Below are 6,598 nucleotides of genomic sequence, written 5' to 3'. Positions count from 1 at the left end.
CCTGGGCCTCCCGGGCCGGCGGCGGCGAAGTGGCAGCGCCTGAGTGGCGGAGGCGGGCGGCGGCGGACGCGTCCGGCGCTGGGGCGGACGTGTCCGTCGGCGGCGGAGGATGTTTTTTTTTTAGAACTAGGGTTTCGGACGGGGGAAGAAGAGATCCGAATGGAGGGGGGTATAAATAGGCATAGAGGGAGCTAGGAGAGTCCAAATGAGGTGCGGTTTTCTCCCACACGATCGTGATCGAACGCTCTAGGACATGGAGCAGAGTTTGGTGGGTTTTGGACCAAATTTGGGGGGTGTTGGGCTCCAACACACACGAGGCCTTTTCGGTCCCTCGGTTAACCGTTGGAGTATCAAACGAAGTCCAAATGACCCGAAACTTGATAGGCGATCTACCGGTAGTAAACCAAGGCCGCTTGGCAAGTCTCGGTCCAATCCGGAAATGTTTAATCCCCACACAAGAAAGAAAGACTAGAAATGACCACCGGAGGAGAACGAAGCGCCGGAATGCAAAACGGACAACGGGGAAAATGCTCGAATGCCTGAGATGAACATGTATGCAAATGCAATGCACGTGATGACATGGTATGAGATGCATGAAAACGAAAACAACACACGGAGACAAGGTCCCGAACCCGAGAAATAAATATAACTTGACACCGAAAACGGCAAGAGTTGGATACAAATATGGAAAGTATATCTGGGGCGTTACACGCTACAAGGCTCGCTGGGTGGTCCGTGGTTTCCGCCAGCGCGCTGGAGTGGACTTCGCTGAGACGTTTGCCCTGGTTGTCAAACCGGGCACGATCCGCACCGTCCTCCAGCTCGTCGTATCCCGCGGCTGGCCTGTTCACCAGATGGATGTCTCCAACTCCTTTCTCCACGGCCATCTTGAGGAGCAGGTGTATTGTGAGCAACCCACCGGTTTCGTCGACGCCTCACTACCCGGGCATGTGTGTCTGCTGTCCCGCTCTCTTTACGGGCTCAAGCAGGCACCCCGCGCCTAGTACCAGCGGATCGCCGTGTTTCTTCAGACACTGGGCTTCAGCATTACTCACTCGGACGCCTCACTGTTTGTCTATCGCCACAGTGACACGACTGCATATTTGCTGCTTTACGTCGATGACATCATCCTGACGGCCTCCTCCGCAACTGTTCTTCAGCAGATTACTCTCCGGCTGCGTGACGAGTTTGCTATCAAGGACCTGGGTGCTCTACATTATTTCCTTGGCATTGAGGTCATTCGGCGTCCGGACGGTTTCTTTCTTCATCAGCAGAAGTATGCACATGAGCTTCTTGAGCGTGCCGGCATGCTGAACTGTCACCTTGTTGCTACTCCTGTTGACACGAAGGCCAAGGTCTCTGCTCTTGAGGGCTCGCCTATGTCGGATGCTCCTATCTACCGGTCTATTGTTGGCGCTCTTCAGTATTTGACTCTCACCAGACCGGATCTTCAATATGTTGTTCAGCAGGTGTGTCTCCACATGCACGCCCCTCGTGACTCTCATTGGACTCTCGTGAAGCGGATCCTTCGCTACATCCGCGGCACGATGACCCTCGGGTTGACACTCACGGCGTCTACTTCTCTGGAGATGGTGGCCTACTCCGATGCAGACTGGACTGGCTGCCCTGATACTCGTCGGTCCACCTCTGGCTACTGCGTCTACCTCAGTCCTTCACTAGTCTCGTGGTCGTCCAAGCGATAACCCACGGTTTCGCGCTCCAGCGCGGAGGCTGAGTACCGAGCCGTGGCCAACGCGGTTGCCGAGTGCACCTGGCTACGACAGTTACTTCAGGAGCTGCATCACGACGTCTCCCAGGCTACGGTTGTCTACTGTGACAACGTTTCTGCGGTGTACCTCTCCACTAACCCCGTTCATCATCGCCGGACTAAACACATCGAGCTGGACATTCACTTTGTGCGCGAGCAGGTGGCTCTTGGACGTATGCGGGTTCTCCATGTGCCGACGGCTCAGCAGTTCGCCGATGTGATGACGAAGGGACTGCCGACTTCTACCTTCGAGGAGTTCCGTTCCAATCTTTGCGTCACTGGCGCCGCTTCGACTGCGGGGGGTGTTGAGTATATTGTGTACGTGTATATTTGTGTGTAGGATCCACCTCCTGTTTCCTTTGTATAGTTGAGGTTGTGGCCCACCTCTGTATTTATATATACGTGCCTGGTGCACCGATCAATACATCGAGATTGCACAGCCCATATCTTGTCCTTCTACAGGAAGGTTGGCTGTGCGCATCAACCGATGCAGAGGCCGGGGGTTATCCTCTTTTCCGACAAAAAGAAAAAAAGAAACTGTCCAAAGGCGACAAGGTTAACTATTCTTCAAATATATACATTACACTGAAGCAATCAGCCATGCATGCATGAGAAGAGACCATTCTCAATGCAGTGGTTAGTGCATCGGTAATGGTGGTTAGTAGTATACTGGGTCAGTTGCAGGGGGATAAGCATGTGTATTAGGGATGCAATTAATGGTGGAGCAGATGCAGGCATGCGTTTCTGTTAGCCCTCTCCACGGCCTCTGAATCATCCATGAGACGAGAGTTGCGATGTTAGGTCAGCAAAGCAGAAGATGTACCGCTTTGTATATCGCTACTAATTTAAGTGCCCTCTCCTTGCCAGATTCCTTTTTCTGCAATCACCACCAGCTGCATCTGCTACATATGTTTGAACTGCTGTTCACTTGCATCTTTGGTACATTATTGCATGTGAGGTCTGAATCAGCATGCACCCAAAAGGTGCCAGACAGATCTGATTAAGTATATGTACACTTGCACAGTTGCTCCAACTCAACTCGTGCAAACCACTAAACCACTACTGCTCCTCCTGACCTCCTCCATCTTCCTCCTCCAACCTCCACGATGCCAGATCAAGATAGATCCTCAAATTCTCCCCTGCCATTAAAGATGCCCTTTTGGACACTTTGATAGCCCCCAAAGAGGGAACTAATCAAATGCTAATGCATGATCAACTGAGCATAATTTAGGGTTGCGGACGGAGAGCGTTCGCCGCGCGGAACGGCCACACGTGCCATGACACCATTGGTCGGCGGTGCATCTAAACACCTCAATTATATAACCCCTTTTTCCCAGCCATGCCGCATCACGTCTGATCAGATCAGATGCCCCTGCTACTGATCATCACCACCGATCGCCATGTCAAAATCAGCCCTGTTTTATTAAAGTCATCGTGACAATGTGCCGGCGCCTCCAAAGCGGTGATCTCCTCGTTGCTGATCCATGCCTCTCGCTCTCAACGGCAATGCAACACGAACCCCACTTTGACCACCTCCGCAAGCTTCCCCTCAAATGCAAAACACACCAACGGCTCTGATTTCTTCCATAGACAAAACACATCACACACAAAATGGCATGTCCCCTTGGTTTTGGGGGAGTGAGTTGGTCACTCTTCTTCGTTTCTAGAAACCCCGAAAGAACTGGACGCTCCGCGATTCACTGTAGAAGAAACATAGTTGCCCGGCTAATTGTGAAAAACCCGAGTGGGTGGCCATGGCTTGCATGGAAAAGGGTAATACCATAGTTAGTGGCACAACTTGTTTGTTCGGCTCTTCTTCCTCCTTAGTAGGAGTATTAAACATACAGCACTTTTAGGTGTGGGACTTGCTAACCTCGGCTGGCGGTAATGGCCGCCCAAGGCCTAATTTAGGCTGTGATTAGGTTGTGGTTTTGAAGGTGGGTTGGTGTTTGCAGGTCGTGTTAGGTTGCTCCTGTTTATGCACGCTCTCGCTCGCTTTTTCAAGGGTGGCCCTCCATCCAGCAAAAAACCAAAGGTTGGCACGGTTTTTAGGCTTTTTCGGCAGGACACATGACAGGAACACCTCCGGACATGTCGTCGCCTGAAAATAAATCATTTCCGCTAATCATCCACATCAGACTCGGTGGTACTACCTAGCTAGGAGATTTGGTGCAATCCTGTAATAGTGGTACTAGATAACAGCTCGATTTGTAAAAGGTTTACAGTACAAAACAACTTTGTCTACCAAGGAGACAGGGTGATTTTATCTATTAGTGACAAATAGCAGCAGCTGGGAGATTTCACTGTAACCAAGAGACTCTTGAGGGCAGGTGAATTCGGTCTACTCTGCTAACTGCATTCCTTGGAAGTTTTTAGTGTTTCAACCGCCATTTTTCGGCGAGAATGACAGGTCCAAGAGGGAGGGAAAAAGGCCGCTTTTGCTTATCTGTCAGGCTCGCATTCCATGGAGAAAATGTGTGCAGCACTTCACCTCGAATCTTTGATAGCATTACACGGTGGAAAGAAAGATGTGAGTGTACATCCATCGCCCGTGTATCTCTCCGACAGCAACGCCTTAGTCGACCGACCGAACCCTAGAAACAAATCTCCCCGTAAAACTGTTCCCGGACCAGAGCACCTCACGCTGGACCACGCACTCGCGCCTCAAACCGCACTGTTCAGGCAAAGAAACGTCTGGACGGACCTTGCTTCGAGCGAGTGCTAGCGTCTGAAGAACCGAAGAGGAATGATCTTGTCTCAGGTCCTAATCCATGGTGTCTAGTAGCTATACGTTATTGTAGAAGCAAAGTTATGCAGTTCAACTCAGACTCTTCTTAGTTCTTACTACACAGTTCTGAACTGTTTCGGTGGATTTAGATGCCTTTTTCTAGGTTAGTACTAGATTCTTCAGATCTGCCAAATTAAACTGGTTTTATCCGCAGATCAGACGTGAGGGCCTGCGCAAACCCTTACGCACTCTATCTAGAGAAGAAACATAAAATTAAGTCACATATTAGGCTTGAACAATTCTTTCTGAAGACCAAACCCATCGTCAATAGCTTCAGGATTTGGCACTTGGAACATCACCGACTGACAGTTAAAACCAGGAGGAAATGCATTATAATTCAGTTATCCTTGATGCAAACCTTGGCGTCAGCATTTCATGATCCAAATATGAACTATAATTCAGGTGTTAGCTTCGCATCGAACTCAAGCCACCGCGGCGGCGATCCTTTCAAATTTAAGTTTGTCGACCGATGCGATACGAATGCGACGGCGACCGACGATGTGGACAGCATCACCATCATCTGCAAGTGAGTGAGTTCAACAGGGGGCGTTACATTGGAGTGGCCATTTGGTCAACCAAAAGGAGGGTGCTCCAACCGGCCGCTCCTGAACAAAACAGCGGCCATACAATTGTAGACGGTGGTGGTTCTCTGGACGGCATTCTTTTTATTGCGGGGATAGCTATGTCATGCTGTCTGATCAGGGTTCAGCAGTTTTGCTTGCACTCAATATCCTCTTATTGAATACCCACATGGAACCCTGTTACTTAATAGAATCGCTTTTTATCCGTTAGAGTCCACGATATATATGCCGCTGCCAATTTTGTTCTTTAATTAGTTCAAACCTCTGAGAGGTCACACCTATAATGAAAAAGAAAGTTCCTTCATCACCTGGGCTCTGCAGCTCTCAACACCACACGTTGGAGGTAGCTTAACTGAAGACCGGATAACAGTGAGGATTATGTGGGCCAAATACTTGCTTCATGATAAGCTGATAAACATCTGCAGATTTTGTGGCTGTGGAATTTTCCGCGACATTTTAAGCCAAGCTTTTATGAAAACAACAAGGATTTGCTGGTGCTGCCGTTTGGGAAGCTGTACTATGAGTTTTTCTTTTGGAGTACTGATGAGTTGGTGCAGCCAATTAAACAGGACCGATCATGCGCCGACCATTGTGTAGTGTTGCATTCACCTGGCACCATATTAGGGGCAATTGAATTGTGGCTTTCCCCCCTTTCCTTTGCAAGCAAGCTAGAGTAGGAGCCAGTTTAGGTGCTCGCTTCACACTTAGGTTTTCCCTTTTTGGACATGAACAGTAGGCATTTATTTATTTTCAAACCAAGATCCTTTTCTTTCTTTACTGGCTCTGGGGTAATTGTTCTTTATAAGGTAGTAGTAGTCTTTTTCTTTTGGATACCCTTAAAGTGGTCCTGTAGCTGCACTATCAATGCCACCGTAGCAGTGCATGCTTCTGGTTCTTCCGATAGAGGGGCGATTTTATTATCTTAAAATGTAGTATCAAATGGATACAAAGCATCATGAGTAACTATATGTCTCTGCATAACTAAGATACACACAACTAAATTCAAAAGTCAAACAAAAATTCATGAGATAAAAACCAATAGTCTGCATGCTTCTGTTTTACCCTATTTGCTTCTTTCGGGTTACTTGCATGTTGAAAACTTGAGGCATATGACCCTCTCCTGCAAAATTGAGTTGCAGCCGTAAGCTCTGTACCAGAAAAGGAGGACTGGTCCTAATCAAGCTGATCTGTTTTTAACAGTAATTAAGCTGAACTGTTATTGCAGGTTTAACTTATATATCTGAAACCAGCAGTTCACTACAAACGACAAACTTGAGTCATATGACCCTCTCTGTGCATGCATTATGTAAGCATGATATGTACAATCACTTAGGTTTGTGTGTGTGTGCGCGCGCGCGCGCGCGCGAGTAGAACCACTTGTGTTTGACAGTCTTGTGTCCGAAGACTCTAAAGGAGAAAAAAATGCAGGGTTACCTTTCTGTTGAGTATAAGATTATTAGA

Source organism: Triticum dicoccoides, chromosome 3B (genome assembly GCF_002162155.2).
Source record: "Triticum dicoccoides isolate Atlit2015 ecotype Zavitan chromosome 3B, WEW_v2.0, whole genome shotgun sequence".
In the NCBI taxonomy this organism is placed as follows: domain Eukaryota; kingdom Viridiplantae; phylum Streptophyta; class Magnoliopsida; order Poales; family Poaceae; genus Triticum; species Triticum dicoccoides.
Note: the sequence above shows the minus strand (reverse complement) of the source record.